General features: G+C 40.3%; 2 pseudogenes; both read right to left on the reverse strand.

Moving 5' to 3' along the window:
* Nucleotides 1-13,529: 13,529 nt before the first annotated feature.
* Nucleotides 13,530-14,623, reverse strand: LOC111173320 (nuclear cap-binding protein subunit 2 pseudogene; annotated as a pseudogene).
* Nucleotides 14,624-16,392: 1,769 nt separating this feature from the next.
* On the reverse strand, nucleotides 16,393-16,998 carry LOC111173283 (large ribosomal subunit protein eL15 pseudogene; annotated as a pseudogene).
* Nucleotides 16,999-27,020: the final 10,022 nt, after the last annotated feature.

The following is a 27,020-nucleotide window of genomic DNA, read 5'->3' on the forward strand; positions in this document are numbered from 1 at the left end:
TCGTGCCCCGGTCCGGGAAGATCCCACATGCTGCGGAGCGGCTGGGCCCGTGAGTCATGGCTGCTGAGCCTGCGCGTCCGGAGCCTGTGCTCCGCAATGGGAGAGGCCACAACAGTGAGAGGCCCGCGTACCGCAAAAAAAAAAAAAAAAAAAAGGAAACTGAAAGATCATTCACTTGGTTTAAAAAACAGAACAGTTTATCACAGTACAGTCTCTTTTGCTCTACTCTGACTTTTGAAATGAAATACACATAGAGTAGTTAAATAAAATTTAAAAAAACCATAGCATTGTGTATTAAGAGCACATTTAAAATTTTCCTTATCGTATAATAATTTGGTATAAGTACATTTTTCCCCCCACCTGCTGCTAATAAAATCTAAGATACTTTTAGTGGAATAAGTCAGAAAAAGAAAGACAAATTCCATATGATCTTACTTATACGCAGAATCTGAAAAAACAACAACAAACAAACTCATAGGTACAGAGGACAGACTGGCGGTTTCTGGAGGGGCAAAATGGGTAAAGGGGTCAAAGGTACAAACTTCCAGTTATAAAATCAATAAGTCCTGAGGATGCAATGTACAGCACGGTGACTACAGTTAATAATCCTGTGTTGCATATTTGAAAGTTGCTAAGACAGTAAGTTCTAACCGTTCTCAACACAAAAAAAGGTTATAACTCTGTGTGGTAATGTGTATTAGCTAGACTTACAGCGGTGATCATTTTGCAATATATATCTATTTTGAATCATTATGTTGAACACCTGAAACTAATACAATTTTAATGATCTTAAACATATAATTATATCTTAATTAAAGATATTTAATCTTTAGATATATCAATTATGTCTTAATTAAAAAGTTTAAGATACTTTTCCCTCCTTCTCAGATTTAAGTATGATCAGAAACTTGTATCTAACTGAACTAAATACATATTAAGTGGAAAGTTTTGCCACAGTTTGGATTTCACACACATTCTTACTTATATCTGTCTTGAAATACTCGAGACTGGTATGCACAATGCTATTTATTCTAAGACTAAATATAAATGCAGGTCACAGTGGAATTGCAAGTATGTTTGTTCCAACAGCTCCAAATTATAAGGTGAGCAACCTGTTTTTATGGTCTTTTTCTCCGGCCTTTCTAAAATTGCAAACTGCCCAGCTAGCTTAGCCCATGGGTAAGCTGATAACTGGCAATGTGGCTGGAGATGTGTGTGAGAGAGATGGAAGAGGAATAGACAAAGTTAGAAAAGGGAGTTCCACTGAACTACTAAGGGTAACAAGTTACCTTACTGTCACTTCCCAGTTCTTATTCGGTAAGTAGCCCTTTGCTTTCTTTGGTCCTATGCAGCTATCTCTCTTTTTATTTCTTAGAGAGACAATGTTATACTACTAATGTTAGATTAATCATTCATAGTATCATAAAAAGCACTAAACACCAGGAGACAGAGGGCCAAATTTCCAGAAGCTCAAAACCTTAAGAAGAAAAAAAGCCATGCAATGAAGTTATCCACAATTCCCTCCTCAAAATGTGACCACTTCCAGACACGATAGAATTCTGCCCATGCCCTCCTAATGCCACAGGCCATCTTCTACTTTGTACCCTTAATTCCACTGTGCGATATAAATGCATTGTGGCCAGTACATTTAGGCATCTGCAGCTCCCATAGCCCTTAATCTGGTACCTTGTGCATAGTAGGCACTCATAAAGGAGTATCAGAACATTCCATCTCTAAGATCAACCTAAGGGGAGGGGAGTCACTACCTGATAAAGGATGTGGCATAAAATATTCATGTGAGGCTTGAACGTACCAGTTTCATTAAGGAACTATTCTCACATTACATAGCAATCAGGCAGATGCTCCAGGAGGGAACAGGTTTCTTTCAATTGTATGTCATGTCATGGGACTTTGAAAGGAGATATACCTAGTGCTTTAGAAAGCTCTTAAGAGAAGCTCCCTAACTCTCTCTAGGAAAGCTAAAAATAGGAAGGATGAAGACCACAGTGAAAACCATTATGGAGGCTCTGCAATGTCTCTTACAACAATGCCCCAACTTGACAACCTCTCAGGGGCAATATTACCTGACTCCAAGAGTCAACTCCTTGAGAATTTCTTCTTCCGTGGTTCTCAAAGTTTGTTTCTGAACCAACATGTTGCTCGGACACCAGCTAGAAATGTAAAATTTTTGACCATCCTGGGACCTACTGAATCAGAGACTCCGGGGTGGAGCCCAGCAATCTGTTTTTTAACAAGCTCTCCAGGGGATCCTGCTATAGGTTAAACTTTGAGAACCACTGCTCCACCCAGCACCTCCCAGACTGCTGTGTACCAGTGGCTCAGATCACCTGGGAAATCTCATTTGGGCTCTTGGACAGTGGAGATACTGAATGTTTGTGGGGGGAGGGGGGAGGGAGAATGAGACTTATAATCCCTTTTTTGTCCTATCAAGATAAAAATACCCCAAAGGTCTCTCCACAAAAATAACACTTAAATTATCAATTCTAGTCTTAATAGGGATTTGCTAACTCAGTTGAGAGCTGGAATAGGGTTTGTTTGGACACTGTAAGTCGATTTGGACGGACTGGGCTGAGTTAGCCTGAGGTGACATTTATCTTCTGTGATGGCCATGAAGGAGGGTTTAGTAAGATGATCTACAGTATATGAACTATTTTAAGAGTATGTTTAATTTACATAACAAAAAATATCAGAGCTACAAGAGGCCTTAGGAACTGATTGTTTTTCTGATCTCCTCATTTTACAGAGGTCTCACAGAGGTGATACAGGCAGGACCAGAAAGTGAGTTGTCACCATTCCTAAAGAGAGCTTGTTCTAGGGATTCTAATACACTATATGCAGTGCCAGGAATACCTGATAGCTCTCAACATTTCCCTTACAGGGAATGGATGGTAGGTCTAACTGGGTAGACCAAAGACCAAGATGATATCCTGCTCTCAAGGAATTCAGTCTGATGGTTAACAGTCATCTCAATATCTCTTCAAGTTCTAGTTGACCCAGTTATACTCGTTCATCATTTCATCAAAAGATCCCAGAAATTTCTCTAAAAATATCTATTATATTAATTAGAATTATTTTGGTTGCAAAAAATAGAATCTACCTGAGCCAGCTTAAGCAAGAAGGGAGCATTGATTACAGTGCAATCAAAGAAAGAATTGGCCAAGCAGGGTCTGGAGCACTGTAAGGAGCCCAGAAAGTTCTTTCATGGAACAGAATGGTATTTTTCTGTTTCGCAGGATACATAGAAGAAAAGGTACAGATAGTCATGAGTTCTATATGTTACATGTAGAATTGCCTACTGAAATACTTGATATTTTTCAAGTTAAAAAAAACCCAGCTTTAATGAGATATACTTTTAAAATTCACACACTATTGAAACTGAGCAGGACCCTGTGGGACCCTACCGGGTACAAATATTTTTCCATGTTCCCTGTTTTTTGTTTGTAGGAAAAAGGCTTTATAACCTTCCCTGAAGGTTGCGGCAAAGGGCAGATTCAAGCAGCTACTAATTAGGGGAGTGAGGAATTGCAGAAATAAAGGAAAGGCAGTCAAGAAAAAATAGTGCAGTGATGGGGCAGGGTCCTGATTCCTCCTCAAGGGATATACATAACAATCTGATACATATCTCTGAACTCTTCTATAGGAACTAAGGCCCCACCCTGGTGGAGGATGGTAACCTCAGGCAGAGCACAAGCACTGGACCCCAGACTAGTTGGAACCAGAAGGTTGATGATTGAGATTCCTGGAACACCACCCTGTTATCTCCCCACTAATCAACCAATTAGAGGAAGATAACACATCCTGCAGACCTCCTCCCAAATTTTGCCTATAAAAACTCTTCCTTGAAAACCATCAGGGAGTTTGGGCTTTTTGAGCCTGAGCTACCACTCTCCTTGCTCGGCCCTGCAATAAACCCTTCTCTGCTCCAAACTCTGATGTTTTGGTTTGTTTGGTCTCACTGTGCTTCCGGCATATGAACTTGGGTTCAACAGCACTATCAAGTTCACTCTTAATTGTACAACTCAGTCTTTTTTCGTATAGTCTCTCATTCATGGACCTGTGCAGAATGGTGAAAAATTTGAATTGCTGGACACACACTCTCATACTAAAGACAAGTACCCTTTTTGTAGTCTACTGAGGGAACATTTTTAGCATTTTTGTGCTTTTTGTTAGTGATGTTGCTGGTTTGAATGGCCCCCAAGTGTAGAGCTGAAGTGCAGTCTAGGGTTCCTAAACACAGGAAGGCTGGGAGGGGTCTGACAGAGAAAACGCATGTTAGATCATTGTTTTTCAGGCATAAGTTATAGTGCTGTTAGCTATAAGCTCAATGTTAATGAATCAACAATACTGTACATCTAGAAAAAGGAATAGGCAATTTGCCAAGTATTGATGTAACACCTATATAGTGTGATGAGGCTATGGAGAAGATGGAAAAGTGGCTAAATTTGTGGATTCATGAGATGATAACCAACTTTAAAAAAGCATAAGTATAGTAGATAGCATAGTTGTGATGCTGAAAGCCAAAGAAATTTACTGTCACATTACCCGGGTGAGGAAAATGTTAAACTCTTCTTGGCTGGTGTTTTAGTATAAAGAAATACTAAATATAATTGCTTAAAAGAAATCTATATTAAGTAAGGTGTCTTTAAACAGAAACACACACAAAACAAGATAATGTACGATTGACTGATGAAAATGTTATGACCAGAAGCTTTGGAAACCTAATCCTATATTTGCCTTAGGAGCAATGCCTCCGTAGTCACTAATTCAGTGTTTGTGGCAATTTTACAGAACATAACTACCATGAAAAATGAGAATTTACTGTAGATTCACAAAATTATGTCTCAGTCACCACTAACCAATTCCAAATAAGAATCATCCCAAGACTTCCCTGGTGGCGCAGTGGTTAAGAATCCGCCTGCCAATGCAGGGGACACGGGTTCGAGCCCTGGTCCGGGAAGATCCCACATGCCGCAGAGCAACTAAGCCCGTGAGCCACAGCTACTGAGCCTGCGCTCTAGAGCCCGTGAGCCACAACTACTGAGCCCGTGTGCCACAGCTACTGAAGCCTACATGCCTAGAGCCCATGCTCCGCAACAAGAGAAGCCACCACAATGAGAAGCCCGTGCACCGCAACGAAGAGTAGCCCCGCTTGCCACAACTAGAGAAAGCCTTCACGCAGCAACAAAGACCCAATGCAGCCAAAAATTAATTAATTAATTAATTGAAAAAAAAAAGAATCATCCCCAAAAGAAGCACTATACCCGTTAGCAGTCATTTCCCGTTTCCCCTCTACCCCCAGCTCCTTGCAACCACTAATCTATTTTCTGTTTCTATGGATTTGCCTATTCTGGACATTTCGTATAAATAGAATCATACAATATGTGGCTTTTTGTGTCTTGGTGCTTTCACTTAGTACAATGTTTACAAGGTTTATCCATGTTTTCCTAGGTGGCTGCACCATTTTTCAATCCCTCCAGCAATGTATGAGGGTTCCAATTTCTCCACATTTTTTTAAAATTTATTAATTAATTTATTTTATTTTTGGCTGCATTGGGTCTTTGTTGCTGCACGCGAGCTTTCTCTAGTCGTGGCGAGCGGGGGCTACTCTTCGTTGCGGTGCGCGGGTTTCTTATTGTGGTGGCTCCTCTTGTTGCAGAGCACGGGCTCCAGGCACGCGGGCTTTAGTAGGTGTGGCACACAGGCTCAGTAGTTTTGGCTCGCGGGCTCTAGAGCACGGGCTCAGTAGCTGTGGCGCACGGGCTCAGTTGCTCCGCGGCATGTGGGATCTTCCTGGACCAGGGCTTGAACCCGTGTACCCTGCATTGGCAGGCGGATTCTTAACCACTGCGCCACCAGGGAAGCCCTCTCCACATTCTTGCCAACACTTGTTGTCTTTTTGATTATAGCCATCCTAGTGGGTGTGAAATGGTATTTTTTTGTGGTTTTGACTTGCATTTCCCTGATGACTGGTGATGTTTGATATCTTTTCATGTGCTTATTAGCCATTTGTATATCTTCTTTGGAGAAATATCTATAGAAATCTGTTTCCCATGGGATATTTGTTGAGTGAAAGAACTCTTTATTTTGGAAAGAAGCCCCTTAACAGATATATGATTTGCAAATATTTTCTCCCATTCTGGGGGTTGTCTTTTTATTTCTTGACACCTGAATAGACTTTTTTTCTTTTTTGGCTGCGTTGGGTCTTCATTGCTGCGTGCAACATTTTCTCTAGGTGTTTCTCTAGGTGCAACGTTTTCTCTAGGGTTTTCTCTAAATGTGGCAAGCGGGGGCTACTCTTCGTTGTGGTTCACGGGCTTCTCATTGTGGTGGCTTCTCTTGTCGTGGAGCATGGGCTCTAGGCATGCAGGCTTCAGTAGTTGTGGCTCGCGGGTTTAGTTGCTCCGCGGCATGTGGGATCTTCCGCGACCAGGGCTCGAACCTGTGTCCCCTGCATTGACAGGCGGATTCTTAACCACTGTGCCACCAGGGAAGTCCCCTGAATAGACTTTTGATCCAGATGCCAGATCACTGGTTCAGTTTGCACAGGTGTCTACTTCTCAGATGATAAAGCAACGTTGGCAATTGCTCCCTGTGTAACCATGTGAAGTGGGGAAAAGGACAATTCCAAGAAAGAGGACTGGACAGGGCAGACGATCAAATAGGGATTCACTACAATTATACAGTTATTATATCATTTCCTTTCATTATAGGGAAGTATATATAATTACTCTAGAGATTACAGATCACTAATGGTTAGAGGGCTAAAGATACGTTACTCACTAACAATGACTTTAAAGAAGACAACCACACTTCTTGAATCAAAAGATAATTTTAAAATGCCTGATTTCTTATGAAAGTGTGTAAACTCAGGGAACAGTGATATTTCAAAATCATCCATTTTCTTTATTTTTTAATAGAGAAAAAACTGTATGGCATTTACAAAAAGCATTCTCTTCCTCAAATAACAGTCCCTTCTTCAAAATTTCAGAAGCTGCTCAAATAATGCTCCTAAAAAGTAGCATTGTCTAGGTACAATGTACAGTAAAAGGCGAAAAATATGGAAGAAATTTTATATTTGTTTCAAATATGTACTTTGAAGTTGACTACTTTGAACAGATTTCAAAAGAGCCCTGTGTTGTACCTAATATTCTTTGTCCTATTAGGCTTAGCTAAGCATAGATCTTGCTTAATTTTATCCCTTGTCAATACAAATATCTTTCTTTTTAAATTTTACTAGTGTTATGAGCTATGTTCCCCCCAAATTTATATGTTGAACCCCTAACCCTCAGTACCTCAGAATATGACTGTACTTGGAGATAGTCATTAAGGAGGTAAAGTTAAAATTAGGGCAGGCCCTAATCCAATATGACTGGTATCCTTATAAGAAGAGGAAATTTGAACCCAGACACATACGAAGGAAGATCATGTGAAGACACAGGGAAAAGACAGACATCTACAAGCTAAGAAGAAAGGTTTCAAAAGAAACTAACCTTGATAACACCTTAATCTCAGACTTTTGGCTTCCAGAATTGTGAGAAACTAAATTTCTGTTGTTTGAGCCTCCCAATCTGTGGTGCTTTGTTATGTCAGCCCTAGCAAACTAACACGGTTAGTTAGCTATAGAGATGATGTGTTTTTTTTTTTTGCAGTACGCGGGCCTCTCACTGTTGTGGCCTCTCCCGTTGTGGAGCACAGGCTCCGGACGCACAGGCTCAGCAGCCATGGCTCACGGGCCCAGCTGCTCCGCGGCATGTGGGATCTTCCTGGACCGGGGCACGAACCCGTGTCCCCTGCATCGGCAGGCAGACTCTCAACCACTGCACCACCAGGGAAGCCCTAGAGATGATGTTTTTAAGATATCAACTTTTCCTCTGTATCTGAAAAGGAATGTTGTGAAGGGCTTTGTTCCTGTTTATATGCCAATATCTGCTAATTAAAATATGTCATTAAGGCAGATCCAGAGGAACTGCTGCCTGGACATTCTGTTAAAAGAATTGTTATTTATGGTTGTAAGAAACAAAACTCTTTTAAATTACATGCAAATGTAACTTTACCAACTGGCTTCTCCTAAATTAAAGTGAATTAAAGAAGGGTTGGGTTTGCTAATTTAACAACTGAGAATTTTATTTTTATGTTCAAAAATTATTTCTTCTTCTTTCTTTTCCTCTAGATATTCCTCCTTGAGAACTAACACTTATATAGCACTGACTATGGGCCATGCTATAGTCTGAATGTTTGTGTCCCCCTGTCCCTTTGGCCACGTAAGGTCACAATGAGAAGTCTGCCACCAGAAAAGTCCCTCAGCCAAACATGCTGGCACTGTGACCTTGGACTTCCAGCCTCCAGAACTGTGAGGAATGAATTTCTGTTGTTTATAACCTACTCAGTCTGTGGTATTTTGTTATAGCAGCCTGGATGGACTTGGGCAAGCCAGGTTCTTTTTAAAGTTCTTTACTTGCTCATTAGATATTTTTAAAGCACCTGTGATGTGCCAGGTCCTCTTCTAGGTGTTTTGGATATATCAGTGAAAATAAAACAGAAAAGTTTCCTGCTCTTGGGGAGTGAGCAGATTGACAGTTAACCATAGTCACCATAAAGAAGTAGATGACATAGTTTGTTAGAAGGTTGAAAGTACCACAGAAAGGGCTTCCCTGGTGGCGCAGTGGTTGAGAGTCCGCCTGCCGATACAGGGGACATGGGTTTGTGCCCCGGTCCAGGAAGATCCCACATGCCGCGGAGCGGCTGGGCTTGTGTTCCAAAGATGAGGTGTGCTCTAAGACTAATCCTGGTATCGATTTACTGTTTTAGCTTGGAAAGATGTAAGATTTCTCCCCCTGACCAAAGTTACAATTTTGTTATTAGCTAAAACATGACTTATCCAGCAGTATATCCCTTACATTTGACAGACTACAACCTGTTAAAAAATTTCCTGGACTAGTACAAAGAGTCATTTAAAAAGATTCCTGGATCTCACTGGCTACTGAAATTGCCTTGCCATCATATGATTTTACTAAATAATAGGTAACCAAACCACTTCTCTGTAAACCCTTGAACAAGACCTTGGAGTTCTCTTTCACCTTCTTGGCATTCATCAAACACCAATAGCTACTACAGTCTCTTGACTCAGTGGCAAAACCTGCTGGCCTTGCCTAAGGCAACAGCTGCGGCAGCTAAACTAGTGGAGGTTTCGGTTGACTTGGTTCTGGGGTGTCCTTTAACCTAATGGTCTCTCATGCTGTATAATCTTCATTGCACACTGATACCATGCAACACTGTCAGCAAGTAGGGTTACTTCTTATGAAATCCTACTATGTTCTTCCATCATCGTTGTGGTCTTTAAAATTCTGTTATTCTTCCATAATCTGAAGAAGAAGAAACTCATAAATGTTCAACCTCTGCTTGTGAACTGTGCCCCAAACTGATTTACTAAAATCACTTCAGGAAATGCAGACTGAATCTTGTTTGTTGACAAGTCATACCTTAAAACTGAAACAGGTGGGATGCACTGTAACAGGTGTGACTTCACACTTCAAAATATGACCTCTTGCCAGAGGCAAAATTTGTGCAGGTGGCAGGACTCATTGTCCCCATCAGAGCTTGTCAATTAGCTAGGGCTAGGAGATTTAACACATACAATGAGAGTAGATATGATTTTGGATAAGTTCAAGGTTGTGAAATGCTTTGGATACCACAAAAGTTTTTAACCTTGGTAAGAACCCTTTAAAAATGGTCAGCAGCTTAAAGAACTTTCGAGTGATCTAATGCTCTCTAAGGAGATGGCTACTCTAAAGCTAGAAGCTCATGCAAAGGAGGATAACATGGAAGCTAAATGAAATGCTCAGGCTGATCATTATGCCTCATAGGCAGCCCTTGCTAATATCCCAGCCCCTATGGAATCCTGAGACCAAGTTTTTGCAGAGTTTCAAAAAATCTATTCTAGAATGGCACTGGTTAGCTTCAGAGTCAGAAGAAGATACTAGGAGAAATCTGGATGTAAATCACATGAGAATAGTCCCTGGCACTCTGGCTTCTTGTAAGCAACAGAGGTGCTCAAATGGGACCTTGCAAAAATTTTTCATGAAATTATCCACCAGAGTAAGGATAAATTGGGTACTATACTTAATCTATATCGGTGTCAAACTACTGAGGGTGTTTCTGGTTCATGTCTCATTTGTCACCAGCGTAATCTTGGTAAAATTGTGAAGGTAGTATATAGACACCTCCAAACAGATTTCTCATAACTACTGGCAAAGGTATTTTTAAAAGTCAAATTTATTGAGCTATAATTTGCATTCAGAAAAAGTTTCTCTTTCAGCGTACAATTCTATGAGATTTGACAAACACATACAGTCATGTAATCACTACCAGAATCAAGATATAGAACATTTCTATCACCTGAAATGATTCCCTCATTACCCTTTGTCAGCAACTCTCCTTCTAGCCTCTGCCCCTAGAAACCACTGATCTGTTTTCTATTCTTATAATTTTGCATTTTCCAGAATGTCTTATGAACAGAAGCTAAAGTATGTAGCCTTTCAAGCCTGGCTTCTTTCACTCAGCATTATTCTGAGGTTCATTCGTGTCATTGTATATATCTATAGTTTCTTTTTATTGAATGCTTGTACCATAATTTGCTTATCTATTCATGAGTTGAAGAAGAGTTATTTACAGTTTTTGGTGATTATAAATAATGCTGCTACAAACATTTACATACATGCTTTTATGTGAACATAGGGTTTTACTTCTCTTGAGTAAATACCTAGGAGTCGTATTGCTGGGCTGTAATGGTAAGTGCATGTATAACTTTGTAAGAAACTTTCAAACTTCTTTCTAAAGTGACTTTACCTTCTCATACAGCAAGGTATGAGAGTTCCAGTTGCTCCACATCCTGGTCAACACTTGGTATTGTCAGTTAAAAAATTTTTTTCTAGTTATTCTAATAGGTTATGTAGTGGTATCTCTTTGTATTTTAATTTGCATTTTTCTCAAGACAAATAATGTTGAGCATTTTTTCATGGGCTTACTTGACAGTTAAAATTTTTGTTCAGTGAAGTGTCTACACAAATCTTTTACTCATTCAAAACTTGTCTTTGTCTTTTTATTATTGAACATTGAGAATTGTTAATATTATAGTCTAGATATAAGTCCTTTATCAGATATGTGTTTTACAAATACTTTCCCCTAGGCAGTGGCTTGTGTCATATTTAAGAATCCAAGATAATAAGTTTTATGTTTTCCATTAGACACTTTATTGTTTCAGGTTTTCATTTAGTTTTCTGATCCATTCTCCAATGGATTTATTTCTGTAAATGGTGTGAAGTATGGGTAAATTCTCTTTTTTCGTATGGATGTCCACTTGTTCCAGAATCGTTTGTTGAAAAGAACATTTTTTTGCCTTTCTTCCAATGAATAGTCTTTCTTTCTCAGAGTCAGGACTTTCTTAGTGATCCTGTCTTTCTTTCCTGTGACAGTCAAACTTTGACTTATATCCTTGGCAGGTTTTATGCAGGAGAGAGTTTCCTTCTCCTATCTTTGGTGGTAATGCCACACTTTTTACTTGTGTTGTAACCCACATTACATTTCTATATTTTTGCTTTAGACAGTTAATTATCCTTAGATGATTAAAGATAACACAAAAACCTACATTTACCTTCATTTTAACTATTGCTGGCACTTTTCATTTCGTTATGTAGATCTAAATCTCTGAGATTATGTTCCTTCTACCTGAAGAATGTCCTTTAGCATATCTTATAGCACAGATGTGCTGGTAATGAATTTGGCCTGCTTTTGCTTAACTAAAAAGTATTTCACCTTCATTTTTGAAAAAAATACTTTTTGTTGAGTATAGAATTCTGGCCAACAGTTTCTTTCAGTAAAGAAGTGCTCCCCTTGTTTTCTGGCTTGCACAGTTTCTGACTAAAAGCCTGCTAATGTTAGTCTTTGTCTCTTTATATATAATAGATCTTTTTATTCTGGTTGCCTTTAAGATTTTCTCTCTATCTTTGGTTTCAGAAGTTTTTGGGGTTTTTTCCCTCAGTGTTTGTCCTACTTGGGATTCTCTGATCATCTTGATCTGTAGTTTGATGTCTTTTTTTATTTTTAGAAATTTCTCATCCATGAACTCTTCCAGTATTTCTTCTGTCCTGTTCTCTCCCTCTTCACTTTCTAGGCTTCCAGTATTTGTAGATTAAACATTCATTATTGTCTCACAGATCTTGAATTCTCTGTTTTTTTAAAATTCTTTTTTTATCGTCATGTTCCATTTAGCTAATTTCTTTCTTTTTTTTTAAGTTGGTCCAATTTTATTGAAATCTTTTACAGAAGACAATTCAAATAGGAACCACTGCTGTGGTTTTAAGGCCTATAGAAATCTGAGTTATGTTTTACTGCAAAATATATAATATATTAATTCAAACTACAGTGTAAAAAGATTTTAATAATGAATTATAAGTCTTCATTAAGTTAGATATTTACAAATATTTTCCTAAATACTTACAACTAATTTAGATATCTTTTAAAGTTCAAATAGCCAGCTTAAATTTGAGAAAACATACACTTACTGTAACTTGAAAGATGTTCATATTGAGATACTTCAGCCCCAACTTCACAGGCTACTGGAAATTAAGAGATACTTTGTTGCTAGATGAAAAAATTTCACTTATGTCAGGGAAAATTATACTAGACTACCAGTTTAAAATGAGCAATAGTTCATATAATATTAGAGAAATTCTCTCTTGCCTTACAAATGCAAAATAAATCCTCTAGACTCCCTTTTCTGTAGAGACCACCAGCTCACTATCCAGGCTCTGAAACTTAGCACAATTAGGGAAAAAACAAGACAGACTTCAGTATGACAATTAGCCAAAACATTTCCCCAGGGAAACATTTCTGATTTTGTTTTTGCTAAGCACTGTCTTGATCTTTAAGTCATTTTTTAAAAACAAAACAAAAAAACCCACTCAAAACCCACTCAAGGACAGTTCGAAAATGAAAAAAATAGATCTGCTGGCTCTCACAGCAGCCTTCATCATGTCAAGGCAATGCTTTAACTCACATCTCCTGATATCTCCTCCCCATTTCCTGCTGACAGCGTCCGTCTTGCCCTTTGAGTAGTTGAGGTTCCCTGTAATACAGACCCTTGGTTTTCTTAGTGTTAGCTAAAACACATATTTTGAAAAATGTGTTCAGTAAATACCCTTCAAGTCCTGACCTAATTTCCTGATATATAAAGCGTATTAGAGGTGGTGTCCCCTGCGACCGTCTAAGGCTTACTTTTGCACCAACAATTTAGGAAGTTCCCTTGACTCTTAAGTTTTCCTTTCGAGATTAAAATTCAACATAGAAAAAATTCAGTTATCAAACATCTATTCCTAATTTAGAGCAAAGCCACATTACATAGCAAAGCCCCCCTTATTAAACTTTATCTCAAGCAAACTTAAAATTTTTAAAATAGTAATTCCAGGCCCCAAGGTAGACCTACTTAGAAGTAAACATGGTAAACACTTAAAATTTTTTTTCCAATCTTCCTAAAAGAAGTGTGTTTTTGGCTGATAGATCAATATTATACATCAAGTCTGTTGCTAAGGAACACAATTTTTGACCTGGTAAATTATTCTGGTAATCTGACACACGACCAAGATGCGAAGACTATAGAATTAAAGGCATTCTTTTGGATTCTGTGCTTTAATAATTTTTAATAGGAAAACCATGAAGAGGCTTCCAGCTCAGTAGAGACATTGATTAAAGCTTGGTAAAAATGGGAAGGTTTGCAGACCTTGGGTAACGCACATCAAAATCAACAGGCCAAAGGAGTGAGTTTTTCATGATGGGGCTCTCACCACTCACAGGTTTGGGCCAGTTTTCCATAGCCTCCTCTCCCAGATCGTAGTCCTGACGATACTCATCTAGCATCTGGCCCCCAGAATGGCCACGGCCATACTGCCTGCCCTCCTTTAAGCCTGCGTCCCAGTCTGTGCAAGTGATCCGGTCATCCAGATACATTCCATTTATGTACTGCACGGCATTTTCTGCATCTGCTCTAGAATAGTATTCCACAAAGCAGAACCCATATGCTGTTTTCTTCATTTTATCCAGGCCCATGATGATTTTCTTTATGTTACCACTTTTGCTGAAGAGTTCATAGATTTGTTCTTCAGTTGTATAGAATGAAAGATTTCCAACATACAATGTACAGCTTTTCTTCAATAATTTTTCCTGTTCTTCACTGTCATGCCAGAAGTGCTGGTCCCAGTACTGGCTCAGCTTGACATAGGAGTTGCTGCACAGTGCCTTCAGGAGGCCACCCAAACAGTGCAGAGAAGTGGCCGAGGGCGCCGCCACTCCAAGTATAATGAAACCATTTAGCTAATTTCTATTGGTCTATTTTCAAGTTTATTGATTCTTTCCTCAACTATGTCTAGTCTATTTATGAGCCCGTCCTTCATCTGTGTATCTGTTACCTATATTCTAAATAGACCTTAAAATTTATTTCTAATAGTTTTTATTTCTTCTAGTTTCTATCACTTTCCTGAAACCTCACAAATGTTCCACTAGAGCCTTTAAGATATAAATCATAGTTATTTTAAATGCCCCCTGTGGTAATTCTAACATCTGTGTCATCTCTGTATCTGTTCTGTTGATTGATTTGTCTCTAGATGGTGGGCTCCTTTCATTTGAGTCTTTGTGTTTCATATTTTTTTGTTGTTGAAAGAGGTACTTCTTGTGTAATATAGTAGAGATTAAGGTAAATAGTATTTAGGTCAGGAAATAGGCACACTTCTTGTTCTAGGCTGTTTGCACAGGGGACTGAGTCAATATAGTCAGGATTTGAGTTGAATTTGGGTTTTGTTATTGCTTTGTGGTTACCTTCAATGCACACTACAAACTTCAACTTCCTTTAGCGTTACCTTGTGCTTAGAGGAAGAGCTTGGTATTAATGGATTTCTCTTAATGTTTCAATTCTACCCTCAGCTTTTCTACCTCAGTTTTCTCTGTGTGCCACTGCCACAGAGGTGATCTCTCTCCATGCTCTTACCTCTCCCCAAGGGCTAGGCTGCTGTAGTTTATTACTTGGTGTGTAATAGCCTGGTGGTAGAGGACAGAGGGGATTCTCTATTTTCTTGTCCAGTCTCAATCTTAGGCAGTGTACCTAGGTCTTTTGGGGTAGAGCTTTCTCAATGATCCTGCTCAATCTCCTTTGGCAGTCAAACTCAGCCTTGTATTTGGTGGATTTTTTTTTTGAAACCATTTGACACCAGCTACATGACTTTTCTCAGCAGCCTTATGGGAATGGATAAAGTGGCTTGACCCAAGATAACACTGACTAGACTTAGCAATGTTACTTTTAAATAAAACCAGCCCTATTTTCCCCACTAAGGTGGATTAGAGAGTTCATAATGGTCACAAACTAATACTACAGATAAAACATTTAAAATTTTGATCCAAGCTTTTTCTATCATCCCACACTTGAAAGGTATCTGTTGAACACCGATTTCCCAATTCTAGCATCACTAGCTTACAAACCTTAGGGCTAATAACTGCCTTCTCATTTATCTACTGTTCCATTTCCATTAGTTTCAAGATACACCCGTGTAAATACCATGACTATTTTGCATGAAGTTAAGTATTCTACAGATCCCAGAGTCATGGGATTGAACTAGGAGCTCCCACCTTTTATGTGAACTTCAGAGGTACCATTGAGGCTAAGGCAATTTAATTTAGGTTAACTAGGATCTGTTTCATATTTAAGAGAACCCTCTTGCAACAGGTTTATTCAATTCTCTTAAAAATGGTGGCATTACTTTTCACCTTTCAGAAGCAACAGTTACACAAATGGAATATTAGATTAAGTCTAAAAATGTGGGCTCTAGTCAACTCTCATTATTTTTCTGCATATGATCATGACAAAGGATCAGGACGTCCTTCACAATTCCAAGGAAAGTCCAATTTAAAAAGTTTGTCCTTGCCAAACTCCATAAAACAGCCACTTCAGAGTAAACCAGCAGAGCATTGCATCACCCAGTAAAGCTGTAGGCTTCATCACGTGCGCCAACAAATCTACGTGACTAGTTTCTGCGCTCCTATTTTACAGAGTTTATTTTACACCTATTGTACCAAACAGCATTTTAAACATGGACATATCAACTCCCTAATAAAGCAAAAACACAGGCATTTCCCTTATTAGAAACAAGATATACCATCACTTAAAGTCTTCAAACATGATTGCACTTAAACTTTCATAATTTGACAGTGCATTCAATGAGTCAATCTGCAGACAACTAGTTTTAACAGACAAGTTTAAAAAACACTTTAAAGTAGACATGAATGTCCTAAACTGTTTATTAGGTAAGAATTTTACAAACATTACTTATATTAGTGGTAGCGGTGGAGCTGGAGAGTATTGCTTCTTCTCCAAGCTGTGCAGCGAGAACCACGGATACTGTGGTGGAACCTGCGGCTCTTTCTGCTTGCGGATGTCAGTCCCCACAAGTCCCTGTGCTTGTGGACTGGTTTGGTGATCCACTGGGTGTCAGGGTTTCTTCTGATAGCTTTATGGAATGGATCAATGAGGATAACCTCAAGGAATTTGTACGCAGAATCTTCACCAACCCAGTAAGAATTCAGGACCCTCAGGGCCCTACAGTGGTGTCCAGCTCACTTCTCAGCAGCAGACTGAAGGCTTCGAGCAAACTTCAGCTGATTGACACCATGGTGGACAGGTGTGCCATAGGTGGCACCCTTAGGAACTGGGCGTTTGCGGTCACTGCAACACACGCGAATCCAATATATGACATAACCCTGCTTGGCCTTGTACCCCAGCCTGTGTGACTCTTTGGGCCCGGTGGGCGGGGGGAGAAAGGGGGCCTGGTGCAGTGCGGAGAGCTGGCAGTACTGCCAGCAGCGCACCCTGAGCAGAAAGCACATCGTGTCTGACTCCTTCTTCCTCCGTAGCTCCTGGATGTACTTGTAAGCGCCCATCTCGGCTCAGCTGATGGCTGCCGCCAGACCTTGGTGGGTATTATATAGGAGAGAGTTTCTGCCCTTCTGTTAATCCTAGGAGATCTTTAGTGATCTGAGCACAGGACTGTTTCTTGCTCCACTCTCAGCAGTAGAGGGTTTTTTCCTTTACATTTTCCCCAGCTGCAATGGGTCATCACCAGTGCCCTGGATATTACAGGATTCTCTCTGCTCTTCCAATATCTTGAGTCTCTTCATCCGTAGGGGAACAGGGACTGGATAAGGTTTGTACTTTTATTTTTTTGGCCATGCCGCATAGCATGTGGCATCTTAGTTCCCCCAGCAGGGATCAAACCCTCTCTCCCTGCAGTAGAAGCTCAGAGTCTTAACCACTGGACCACCAGGGAAGTCCCAAGGGTTTGCATAGTGGTGGCCACTTCTCTTCATTCATGCCTCACTGAAGGAGAATTTGCCAGTTTCCTGCTCTGCTTCAGTCATTCTTGTCAGCAGCTGGTGGAGGTTCATGGAGAAGATCCTGTGAGTATGTGTGAACTCCATTTGTGTCTACTGCTCCTACGGCTTTATCCTCTCATGGTAGTCCACACTCCAACTTTAGTGTTCATTATAAATGTTAGCTGGATTCTTCCTACAGGTATCTATGGCACCTAGTGTCTTTTTTTTCCCTAGTACTCTGCCATATGTGAGTCAGTGCTCACGTCCCATCTCTTCTTGGAAGGGTATGTCTTTTTTTGCGTTTCAGGCTTTTTGGTTGCATTATGACCTCAGGTCTTGAATGGGTTTAAGAAATATCATTATCTGGCATTTTCTTGTTGTTAGGATGGGAGTGAAACTCTTTCCAACTTTCTACATTCTAGACAGAGGCAAACTCCTGTTTGCTTATTCTCAGGGTGGATTGAGTCTTTTCCTTGTCAGAGAGCTATGGCTCCAACAATAGCAAACAAACTGATTTGATTTTGTTTCTGACCTGGGGAATTCCAACCTATGTCTCTAATCCCATTCCCCTTCCCGAGGCTATTATTTAAGAACTTTGCAAAGCCTGCAACTTAAACAGAAACTTCACTGTTCTATATTATGTACAATCTTCAGGAGTGGCAGAAAATACAAAGCGAATTCCAAAACTCTATTAGCAAAGGTCTTAGAGACTCCTGTATTTTTATGTCCTAAGACATTGCTATTGACTTTAATGACAATGAGATCAGTTTTTCTTCTGAATTTCACTGACTCTCTTCTCATGTATTACTAACAGGCCAGCCATGCATCTAGGAATATTTTCCCCAATTTTAGAACCCATCTTATCACAAGTAGACATGACCAAGTAGACGTGCAGGGAATTCATATAGTACACACAGTCTTATCAGCAACTATGAGTAGCCTTTCCTAAACATCTAAATATTCCTTTTATGACCTAAAACTTGAAGATCTGGCCTTTGGAAGAAATATAAGAGAAAGACAGCTCTTGAACCCTGATGGAAAAGACCCTATTAGCTAACTAGAATGGTAGTGATATTCCAAAGTGTTGTTCCTTGGATTCATGCCTCTTAATTAAAGAGGAATAAACCATCCTTGAATCACTGCAATAAAGTCACTGCAGGAGAACTCAAACTGAAGATTCTTAAGAACCCTCCAAAGTAGAAAGTCTTTGGAAAGAGACACGATTCACCCAAGACTTCCAGATAAAACAGAAGACTACATGAGACATAGACAGCTTCTACCCAAGATCCACTGAACAAGACCATATATTGTCATGTTTTAACCTGCATTCTTTTGATTTTTGTTTTTATAGCTATCTTATTGTCTCTTTTGCTGATATAAGGCTACCTTTATCTATGTTCCCTATAAAGCCTCCATTCTTTTTTTTTTTTAAATTAATTAATCAATTTATTTATTTTTGGCTGCGTTGGGTCTTCGTTGCTGTGTGTGGGCTTTCTCTAGTTGTGGAGAGTGGGGGCTACTCTTTGTTGTGGTGCACGGGCTTCTCATTGCGGTGGCTTCTCTTGTTGCGGAGCACGGGCTCTAGGCATGCAGGCTTCAGTACTTGCAGCACGTGGGCTCAGTAGTTGTGGCACGTGGGCCCTAGAGCATGTGGGCTCAGTAGTTGTGGCACACAACTCTAGGCTCTAGGGTGTGCGGGCATCAGTAGTTGTGGCGTGCAGGCTCAGTAGTTGTGGTGCACGGGCTTAGTTGCTCTGCAGAATGTGGGATCTTCCTGGACCAGGGATCGAAACTTTGTCCTCTGCATTGGCAGGCAGACTCTTAACCACTGTGCCACCAGGGATGTCCCTTTGCTAATGCTCTTGCTACTTGCGAATTTCATTGCCTGGCCCTGGATCATTCTTGATTCATGGAGCCAAAATATTACAACACTATGTGACAATGCCTTAGGGGTATCTTGACTAAAAACAGGTCAAAGGGGACCCTTTAAGACTGGTATTGGATTAGTATAGAAAGGGCTACTAGATACTCCTTGCAAACTAAATGGGAACTTGTTATGTTGGTAAACTGATAGTTCCTGGCCTCACACAGCACCCATTTGGGGCTATTCGTTTCCCTCTCAGAACAAGACGTTGTTAGATAACGTAAATCAAGGAGAAAACTTGGATTTTGATTGGAGAATTGAAACCCTAACTGCCCAAGGGGAATTCTGGACTGATTTCTTCTCTCTTTCACCAACTTCCCTTCATATGTTTTTTTATTTTTATTTATTTATTTTTTTGCGGTACGCGGGCCTCTCACTGTCGTGGCCTCTCCCGTTGCGGAGCACAGGCTCCGGACGCACAGGCTCAGTGGCCATGGCTCACGGGCCCAGCCGCTCCACAGCATGTGGGATCTTCCTGGACCGGGGCACGAACCTGTGTCCCCTGCGTCGGCAAGTGGACTCTCAACCACTGCGCCACCAGGGAAGCCTTCCCTTCATATTTTATAAGTATAGAAAGTAGGGAAATCTTGTGGCCCAGAGATCTACCAAGGCTATAGATCTCATCCAAGAGGTTCATGAAATTGGACAGACACTGATTCAGAATAGAGCATTTTAGATACAATATTGACCTCTTGAAGGGTATCTTCTGCTGATTTTGGAAAATAATGTTGTATTTATATTCCTGCAGACCTCTTTGGGATCTTTAATATTGTTAAAAAGCTCTAGGAAGCAAACAAAGACATTATGAAATTAAGCAATTTGGCTAATATTCCATACCTGGTTCTATGGACTCTATATTGGTGATGAGATCTTTTTCCTTAGTTTAATTTGGGTAATATTGGATTCTGGCTGAAAAGTGGACTACAAACTCTGATCATAAATCCTTCTCTTAGTATTTATTTGTGCTGTGGTGTTCAAATGAGTGGTATTCTGAGTTTGTCCCATTGTGTAGTCACTGATCCATCAAATGATCCAACAAATGACCATCCAAAGAACAAATAGAAAAACTTTACACTTAAGGAGGTTGAAAAGACCACCTTAAGAAACATGATACTCAGTCATGACAACTCAGAGTAGTGAACATCTGGGTTGATCACACTCCCAGATGTTAAGGGCCTATCCTTCAGCTCAGGCTTATGAATGACCATAACAATGAGAAGTGAAACTATCTGTGTATAAACAGTATGTCTTCTACATTAATGTAACTTAACTATTTAATTGTCTTCATCTATATTTATTATTTCAGGAAACTCTTAACCAAGAAGATAAAAACTGCAAATACCTGTATTTCCCATTTTAAGAACTTCCCTAAAAACCCATTTAAATAAACATCTAAGTGTTTAATACGTAACATCAAATGATGATTTATTCTCCAAGACTCTTTAAAACCCTTGCCTCAAAACCGTTACCTTGGGCTTCCCTGGTGGGCCAGTGGTTAAGAATCCACCTGCCAATGCAGGGGATATGGGTTCGAGTCCTGGTCCAGGAAGATCCCACATGCCATGGAGCAACTAAGCCCGTGTGCCACAACTACTGAACCTGCGCTCTAGAGCCCGCGAGCCACAACTACTGAAGCCCACGCGCCTATAGCCTGTGCTCTGCAACAAGAGAAGCCACCGCAATGAGAAGCCCACACACCGCAACGAAGAGCAGCCCCCGCTCGCTGCAACTAGAGAAAGTCCGTGCGCAGCAACGAAGACCCAGCGCAGTCAAAAATAATAAACAAATAAAATAAATACATAAAAATAAAACTTAAGAAAAAACCTTACCTTGCTGTATACACCAATCCTAATCTATTATATCATGATCCTTCCCCAATATTAATTCAAACATCCCCTTATTTGAAGACTTGCCTTAAACCAAAGCCCCAAACCTCATAAACATCCCAACTTTGCCTTTCCACTTCAGAATACAACTAAGACTCTGTCAGTGTAGCGCTTTCCTTTTACTACAGTAAGCAATAAACTCAGCTTTGCTTCATGAACAGACTATTTCGGCAGTGTTTTGAGGGAGTCAGCATTTGACAATATTTAGCAGCAGGCATAGCATACTTGCCAATCTGAAGACATACTGGCTGTGTCCCTAGAACAGGCTCCTGGAAGCTCTGGCTGTGCCTGGCAATAACCCTTTAGCTGTTGGATTGTGGAGGAGGGAAGGAAGGCTCCTCTGGTAGAGGAGGGGGAGGGTGGCCAGGTCTAGTGGGTGAAGGAGAGTGCTTAAAGCAGTGTCTGTTTACCAATTAGAAGTTTTTCAATATTTTAAAAATTGGTTAAAACATTGTACTGCCTTTACGGGTGGTTACCAGTTAAATATTAGTCCTTGGTGAACTGATCATGGTAGACCAGATGGAAAAAAAAAGATGACTCGTGGAAGCCAATGTGGATAGATGACCATTCAAGGGAACAGATGTCTTTGTCTGTTGAAGGTCTTGCCAAGCTGTAAACTCCCCCAGAACTTAAAAATAACCCTCTGCAGAGCTAAAAACAACAACAACAGCCCTCAGGAAAGTGGGACATCAAATTGGTTACGATTAGGTTTTTGGCATTTGGTTGAATAGGAATTCAATATAGACATTACATATAGCTCAAAAGAAATTAAGTTACACTTTTTGGGTACTCTTCAATTTTTGAATTGAGATTCAAAAGTGCTATGTATACATCTTTATACAAATGGTATTACTGCTTCTTTCCATAATAATATGTCTATATAACTATCTTCATTCTTTAATGTGGTGGCACAGTATTTTATTGTATGAATGTACTATAATTGAAATAACCACTCCTGTGATGGGCATTTACACTGTTATAGTTGTGTTGTCACGATAAACAATGTTGACTAAAACATCATTTTACATACATCTGAGGAAAAAGTCCCAAGGTAGAATTTGAGTCAGATATTACCTAAGTATCTATCAAAAAGTTTGCACCAATTTACACTACACATCAACATATATGAAAATGAGTGTCTCCTCTTATTATTACCACCACTTGGTATTGTAAATTTTGATGTATTTGCCAATCTGCTAGGTGGAAAACAATATCCTTTTCAAAATGTTTATTTATTTAAGTAGGAGCAAAGTTGAACATACTTTCATATTTTTAGTGACCATGTGTGTGTATTGCTACTTGTTCATATCCTTTGCCTACCTTTAAAATTTCTGTTGTTCATTTCGATGATATTTGAGTTGTCTATTGAGGAATTTATTCTCTAATCTGTTTTTTGTATTAAACGTTTTCTCACACTTTTTTTGGACTTGATTTATGGTAATTTTGCTTTGTGGAAGTTTAATATTTATATTCAGTCAGATTGTTAACTTTTTTCTTTTATTTTTCTAGATTCAATATCATACTCACAAAGTCTTTTCTACTCCCCAAATATTGTTTTTTGAAACCTCAATCATGTTCTATTATTTTTGTGGACCCTTTTTTCTGTTTGAATCTTTGATAAATTTGAAAGTCATTTTAATGTAATACGTGAGGTAGTAATCCAGCTTTATTTTTTCTAAAGGCTCTCGCTTTCTACTTGTTCTATATTGAGTTTACTGGGATTGATTGCTTACTTGTTTGGAATCTTTAATGACATTTTCCAAAGGCTTTGTTAATGAGAGTGCTTAAAATTCCACTTTACTGGTAGTCTTTAGCAATTCATTCTGCATACTGTTTTCCCACAATTGCTGGCTGACGGCAATGAGAAAAAAAAATTCTATTGAAACTAGAACAGACGGCAGCCTTCACATAGTACGGGAGTGGCATGATTCAAAACAGGAAAGATGGCTCTTTGTTTTAAAAAATATCTTGGCTGACTTTTTGGATGGGAAAGGTGAAGCCCCTCTCTCTCCATCCACCTCACCCCAGGGCAAAGTCCAGAAGCTGTGGGTGAATTGCTTTGTGTGAGAAAAGTAAAAGGAAATTGAGGGTCAGAGGCTGGCAGCTAGGCGAACCAGGGGCTGGGAAAAGGATCTTCGGAGAGAGGTTGGAGAAGACGGCAACAAGCCAGAGCCTGAGGGAGAATATGGCCAGCAAGAAACAGCCCACCAGGGAGAATGGATACTGGCTTTTTAGATCAGCAATATTTAATATTCCATTTTGTTTCTTGCGTTTCACTAATGCAATCATCTTCTTTTACCCTTCACCCCCTACAAAAACCTATTATACACCAGCTTGTATTAGTGGTACTCTGTGGGGAGTGAAGAAAGTGGGGGTGGTATTGCCCACCACGGCAGAGAGAGATGGCAGCAGCTACCAGGATACAGGGGGCTACAGGCTTCAGAATGGACTCACCAGATCAGCCATCCCATCCCCAACTTTCCTATTCCCAGCACACACGAAGAATGTAAGCTCCATGAGGGCAGGACTTTTTTTTTTTAATGTGTGTTTTTCTTGCTTTATCTCTAGTGCCTAGAATAGAGCTCGACACACAGTAGTCACTCAATAAAAAATTCTTGGAATGAATGAAAATCCCACCAGAGATTCTGTTACCGAGTCCAACCTCACTCTGCTCGTTGCACGACAGGCCAATAAATCGGGAGATGAGGTGTTGAGGCAAGGAATACGACTTTATTTGGAAAGCTGGCAGACTAAGATGGTGGACTAGGGTCCCCAAAAAACCAACTTATCGGGGTCTGGGTGCCAGTTTCTTTTATACCATCAAAGAAGGAGTAAAGTAAAAAGGCAGAATAGAGAGGGAGAGGTGGTGAGGAAGTAAGGTATAAAGGGCCATCACTCTTGCAAAACATCTCCTGGAATGTCCAGCATCGGGAGGGGACAGTGTTAATTCTTTTCTGCAGCCATTCACAGGTGGGCAGGGTCAGATTGTCTAACTGTGAGCTGAACAAAGGCACTTTAGTTTAACATTCAGGCAGAGGGACAGGGTTCCCTGAGGCAGGCCATTATGTATGATTATAATAACAAAAACAATGAAAAGCAAAGGTTAAAGTCAAAGATACAGATCCAACATGGAGTCGAAATTGGCTCTTCCCTGTTACAATTCTGGATTGTGTAGTATTTAGAATGAGGGTTTTAGCCAGTGCATTTAGATGTTAAAGAAAAGTGAACCCAGAATGCTGGACACTTGGGATTCTGACTTTATCAGCCTGGAATCCTGCCTGCTTTACCTCTGGTTTCTCTTGTGAGATGTCCCTGCGTCACAGACGTCCCTGTGAGATGGATAAGCAACTTGTGACACTGCAGCGATGGAGAGGTCTTTAATCTCTTCTTTAATTACTTCCTAAATAGAATCGCCTACTGAAAATCTTCCACGACGTATTATCGTAACAGGGAAGAACAAATCTGACTACATGTTGGATCTGTTTCTTTTACTTTAACCTTTGCTTCCCATGCTTTTGTTCGCTAAAAGGATACTGTCTATACACAGTGGCCTGCCTTGGGGAACACTGCCCTCTGCCTGAATGTTAAACCAAAGTGCCTTTGTTCAGCGAAGCACCCTGACCTTGTCCACCCGTGGATGGCTGCAAGAAAGAAGAAATGAACACATGTCCTCCCTGAGGCTGGCCATTCCAGGGGACATTTGCAAAACTTATGGCCTTTTTACTTTACTTCCTCATCTCCTCCCCCTCTCTATTCTATAAAAGAAACTGGCATCCAAACCCCGGTAAGATGGTGTTTTGGAGACACTAGTATGTCATCTTCTTGTTCCGCGGGCTTTCGGAGAAGTCATATTCCTTGCCTCAGCACCTCTGTCTCCTGATTTATTGTCCTGGCCTGTGGGAGCAGAGTGAGCTTGGACTCAGTAACATTACCATGACACTTACTATATAACTCAATTAAATCGACCCCTTAAGGGTGTTGTTCTTACAATGAGGTGGCTTGGGGGCTCAAAGGCAGCTTTTAGCCAGAAGTGTATTCTCCCTTATGGGGTCATTTAAGTTTTGGAAGAGAGAAGCTGCAGGAGGGGAGGGCCTTAGTTCTCAAGTCCTAGTGTGACCATGGGGAAGCGGGGCCACTCTCAATAAGGAATGGCCTCTGTGAGTCCAGAGAGATGAGAATTGGGACTTTAATGAAGAATTCTTTCAGAATCGTGGATGCCTTCCCACAGCTGTGATTGGCAGATCCTCAGTGACCAGGTGAAGCTATGACTGCTCTGCGCTGAGTGTGAAACGCACGTGTGCAAGTATTCTACTAAGGTTAGGAATGGCCCAGGGATTTGGTGGTTTGGGGCTTGGAGGGGGGGCTATGATTGCAGGATGGCTAAAATATTTGAGGACAATTATCTGGCCTCAAGGAGGAGAGAGAAGGTGCCTGAGGGACTTGACCGCTGATTCTTTGAACACACACGTCTCTATGATCCTCTGAGTTGCAGTTTCCTTGTGCATAAAATTGAATAATACCTACCCCATTGGGTTTTGGTGAGGTTTAGAGATAATCTACCAATGGATACCTTGCTGAGTGATAGGTACACAGGAAACACTGAATAAATGGTAGCTCTTATGTTTATAAATGTTTCTCAGATTTGCTTAGGAAAAACTATATGGCAGGCAGTTCAGGAAAGTCCAAGTAAAGGGCTTGTGGGAGGCCAAATTATTAACATATTAATACAGATACAAAGTACATGATAGGCACCTCTCTTCTCCCCCAATACAGGAAGTGAGGCAAGAGGTCATCCATTCGTACATTCACCAGAGTGGAAACGTGGCACAGAATGAAGGGTGAGACTCTGTTTTTCAATTGTCTGAAAGTTGTTTTAAAAGATAGATTTATTTTCTTGGCAGAGCCTCATGAACAAAAGCAACTAATAATGAGTAATCAGGATATAATAATAATTAGCATTTTGGGGGACTTAATTATGTGCCAGGCTCTGTGCTGAGCAATCTCCTGGAGTTTTCTCTCCTCCATCGGCCCTGAGAAATACATGCTTTCCCGTTCTGGTCCTGGAGGTAGTAGATGAGCTGGATCAAGGAACTCTATGTTTACCCTGTTAAATTTAATTGAATTAGGTTTGGCCAGTTGGCGCAGGCAGTTGTAATCTTTTTGTGATCTATTCAGCCATTTACCATTATTGCTCTTTTCCATCTTCAAGTTGCCTGAAAATTTGATCACTGGGCCACAAATACCCTCATTCAAGTTGCCAATAAAAGCATGAACTAGTTTAGGAACAAGGATAAAGCTCTACTGAATGCTTTTGGAAACTTCTCTCTGGAGTGACTTTGATTCATAACTCAGCATTCTTTGGGTTTGGCTCTACTTATTCTTTAAAGTGGTTCACATTTATCCATCTTGTTTGAAAGGGTATCATGATTGCTGAAATGCAGATTTATAATATCTATAGCAGGTCTGTGATTCCTACCACACCACTAATCTTAGGAAAGAAAAAAATTGTCATGAGTGTTCTTGAATTCAGGGTGGTTCCTAGTGATCACAACTTCCTCTTTAAGTGTTTAATATTTTTTAAAGATTTTACTGAGGACTTCCCTGGTGGTACAGTGGTTAAGAATCTGCCCGCCAATGCAGGGGACATGGGTTCAAGCCCTGGTCTGGGAAGATCTCCCATGCCGCAGAGAAACTAAGCCTGTGCCCCACAACTACTGAGCCTGCACTCTAGAGCCCATGCTCCGCAACAAGAGAAGCCACCGCAATGAGAAGTTCACACA

The sequence above is a fragment of the Delphinapterus leucas genome, chromosome 2 (genome assembly GCF_059928025.1).
Source record: "Delphinapterus leucas isolate spDelLeu-1000000601 "Yukka" chromosome 2, BTC_Dleu_Yukka2, whole genome shotgun sequence".
In the NCBI taxonomy this organism is placed as follows: Eukaryota; Metazoa; Chordata; class Mammalia; order Artiodactyla; family Monodontidae; genus Delphinapterus; species Delphinapterus leucas.